Genomic DNA, 4140 nt, shown 5'->3' on the forward strand with positions numbered 1-4140 from the left:
GAAGGTTGGGACTTCATTGCCTGGCAACAGTGGTGCTTCCAGGTGAGAGATACGAAGGGGCTTCTCTATGCCCGGGGTGTAAGGCAGGGACTGCAGTCACTGGGGACTGCTTTGTGCAGAAGCAGCTTAGCTCTGGAGGGATGCTGCCAGCCCATCTCCAAGGTTCCTACTTCCTGGAGGAAGAGCAGAGGCGCAGGAGGCCCCAACCCCTTTTGCCTAGGGGCAAACACACCGTAAAGCAGAGAGAGCCCCTTATTGCAGCTGCTATCCTTCTGGGCCAGGAGACAAGCATAGAGGGGCTCACAACATGGTCTCTGGGGTGCAGATGCCCCAGCTCCTCTGTGGCTCTCTTTTGATGTCTCCTCAGTGTCCACACTGAGCTGGAGTGGGATCTCTCTGGAGGGAGCAGCTACTGGGATTCTCTTTCCACAATTCTTCCCAAATATTTTACATCCCTATCTTGATGCCCTAAGGCCCCGAAGTGAGTACTGTTAGACCCCTTCCCACTTTCTACCCTGGCAAACATCTCCAGACATTGGATATTTTTGTCTTCTGGCTTCGTCGTTTTGGCTGAAGCCAGCCCTCTTTTGATGTCTGTCTTGGTCCATCAATCTCTCTCAAAAGCTCTAGAAAGGGACCCTGATTCTTCATGCTCTGTTTCCTCTTCTATCTCTGGGCTCTGCCAAAGCTCAGGCAGGTGCCCTTGTGTCCCAGGTGTTACCATGTTGGAGGTAGCTCTGAGCCCAGTCTTAGCACCAAGAGTTGCCTAGGAATTGCAGTCCTTGGGTCTTAGACTGCCTTGCAAGCTTATCTAAAATCCGGGAGCACTTTGGCTCACAGTGGTGAGGCTTGCCAAATAACTCAAGTTTTAACTGTTAGTATAGGCAATTCCCCTCTGGCTGGGTATGATCCACATGTTCCCTCCATGTGCAGGCACTGGCTAAGCCCAGCACTGCTTTACTCTCCACTGTGATCGTGCAGCATTGAGTTAAATGTAAAGTCACCCTGTTGCTGCATTCTCCCTCCTCAAAGTGCAAAGATTATCTCTCCATACTATACAACTGCTGACAGGAAATGGGACATGTATGGCCTCAGACACTCAAGACTGTCTCTCCTACCCTCTTCATAGGACACTTCACAGATTTGTGCGTCATCCTTGCAGAAGAGCCATGCTAATCTCTGTATCATTCTAATTTTAGTGTGTGTGCTACGCTAATATGTATTAGCACTCATATTTATTATATTCCAGGCATATAATGTCACCAGGGCCAGCCCTACATTGTTGGTAGGAATGTAGAATGCTCTTATACTCTAGGACAGTGTACTTCCAGTAGGGACAAGTTTGCCACATAAATTATAAGCCAGATCAGAAAACATTTTACTGCAGATTTTCCATTTGGTATGGCCAGGATTATTAATAAGGTAGCATAGCTCTTGTATGTTCTGGTGATAGAATACCAAGTTGAGAGGTACAAACCTCATCTCTACCCCCGTCCCCTCTACTTTAGAGGGGTGTGTGTGTTTTGTTCTTGTTCTTTCCCATATTCCTTTAATACTCTTGGGGAAGGAGTATCATGGGTATGTTCCTGATTAGTTCCTCCAAACTAATCTCATCTGCATTATTCCTAAGTGAAAATCCCCTCCAGCTTTTACTATGCCTTGTTGAGGAGGCATCCACGTGGTGTGAATGATCTGGTGTACTGATGTTTTATTATTTTTTTATTTATTTCTAGTGTGTCTTTCTGCATGGAAGAGCTGGAAAACAGAACACTAATTCCTTGAATCTCTAAGATAGGGGACTAAATGTAATTCATGTTCACCATTCAAATGCACTTGCATAAGATTGGAAAGAAAGAAGTGAGGTACAGGCCATTCTTTCCTGGTTCTGCTGGCAAATGCTATCCTGAATACCCAATTTGGTGGTTGTGTCCTGATCATGGGGTGGCGGGTGTCAAGTTTTGCAGATAGGTTTCTGATTATAGAGCAGTGATTTTATTCATAGCTCAGTGTGGTTTTCGGTCATATCTGAAAACTTAGTTTGGCATTTGTTTATTCAGCTTCCTAATGACTCTGGTAGTTATCTAATGTAAAAAAAAAGTTTTTGCTTACCTAGAGTAGATACATTATTTACCACTGGACTTCAACCTGTGTTCACGTTGCAGAATTTTCTCTATTCTTATTTTTCCTCTGGGATTTGGCTTAGTTTCTGGGAAGGATTTTGGATATCTGCTACCATACCACCATCTTTTCTGGAAGTCTGTTTATAATAAATTTCAGGTAACGAAATTTCAGATATTTGTGTAATCAAAGCTTTGTTTTCCTTTCATTATTGTTTTGGGAGCTTGCTTTTAAGAAGATTGGTTTCTTGGAGATTTTATAGACACCCTATCATTTTCAAAGACTCGTTGGTAACATAAATCCCAGTCATTTTACTATAAACCAGATACTAGCTTCTTTATGAATCATTTTCTGATTTTTTTGTTGTTGTTGTTTGTTTGTTGTTTTATTGCTCTTTGCCTCTTGCTCTCATAAAGCTCAGGATAATGAGACAGTCTGAAGTAAACAGACTGATAAAGCTGACATGTTCTTTCTCTGTGTTTCCCGTATGTGTATCTACCAGATCTTAACTGAGAATGTAAGAGAGGTGGGAGTAAAGGCTTCCTGTAGAATAACTAAGCTGATTGTTGAAGAAACTGTAGACTTTAGTGTTAAACGAGGGAGTGACTGTGAGTGCTCTAGGGAGACAGAGCAATATTTGACAAGTGCAGTGACTTGGATGTGAGAATAAACATGGTGGCCTCTGTAAACTGTTAGCAAGTATTGGAGCCAGAGTGAGTGTGGTGGGCTAAGGAGGCCCAGTGAAAAAAGGATTAGTGCATTCATGGTGGCCAAATGAGAAAAAGATCAGGGCATTTTACTTCTATAATCCTAATAGATCCGACAGTCCCATGTAGCCCAGTTTCTTTATGGAGGGGGCCTCTGAAAAAGCCCAGTCTAAGTAATCAAAAAATCATCAAGCAACTCTAATCTTAATTGTACTTCTCAAAAAATATAAAAATCCTCACTTTCCTCTATCCAATTTCTATTTTCTATTCCTCCTATTTTCTAACACCTAAAAACTACCTCTAAATTCTTAATCCTTCAGTATTTTCTTGACATTCAGCTCTCATCTTTTCCCTTCTCCCTCTCTTTCCTTTTCACTTATCTCTTTATTAAGTTTACTCCAAGTCTTTCTCATTCTCTGGTCGTTTCTTTGTGTAACCTCCTGATAACTACATCCTAAAAGATCCAGAATAGGTCTAGAGGTGGAACTTTCTTGAGAGAGTAAGAAAGAAAGACAGGAGCTTTGTGTACTTTTATAAATGCAGTGGTGAAGTACACTTATAAACTTGGACTTAATTCTGGATCTAGTCTAGTCACGGGAATTTTTAACCAGGGAGTGATACAGTAAGATTTGCATGTTAGACTGTTTCCTTTTATAGAATTGCAGAGAATAAACAAATAATTACTTCAGTTACATAAACATAGTAGTGCTGAGCATTTATTTATTAAATTTATGTATATAATGACTATCATAGGCAATAAGGGAACTTATAATTACAAGTAACTTTAAACAACTGAGCTAAATGTAAACAGAAAATCAAGACCAAAGAAAATATGTCTGCAAAAATGAGTGTTGTTATAGTTTCTTTTATTCAGCTCCAAACTTACCTCAGAGTTGCTGTTGGAGCAGTGAGCAAAACAGCTTATTAATTTACAGCAATTGTGGTAGTCTACTTCAAAAGTGATTTCTTGGGAGTGTGTTTTGAGAAGCTGAGGACCAAACAATAAAATGTAAATTTAATGTTAGAGACTATAAGGACTGAGTATACTGCTTTCTAGAATGTAAGAGTCAGGAACGTGAATAAATAGATTGCTAGAGCATAAATGGTTAATATGTCTATCAACTGTTATCTGTTATTTTTCTCAGATTTGATAGGTGCTATGTTAATAGTATTTTGGTCTGGAAGAATTTTGAAGCAGATGTGTTTTATTCATTCTTGACATAGAAAAACAAATCTCTGTAGGGCGCCTGGGAAACTCTGATTCTAAGTATCGTGCTGTCTGGACATGCCTATGCCATAATATGCATTCTCACAT

The 4140-nt window shown here is 40.5% G+C and overlaps 1 non-coding gene across 1 annotated transcript; it reads right to left on the minus strand.

The window, feature by feature from the left end:
* Positions 1–1119: 1119 nt before the first annotated feature.
* On the minus strand, positions 1120–1229 carry LOC129492398 (U6 spliceosomal RNA). The gene has a single exon (XR_008660853.1). It is a non-coding gene; the product is annotated as a U6 spliceosomal RNA (small nuclear RNA).
* Positions 1230–4140: the final 2911 nt, after the last annotated feature.

The sequence above is a fragment of the Symphalangus syndactylus genome, chromosome 10 (genome assembly GCF_028878055.3).
Source record: "Symphalangus syndactylus isolate Jambi chromosome 10, NHGRI_mSymSyn1-v2.1_pri, whole genome shotgun sequence".
Lineage (NCBI taxonomy): Eukaryota > Metazoa > Chordata > Mammalia > Primates > Hylobatidae > Symphalangus > Symphalangus syndactylus.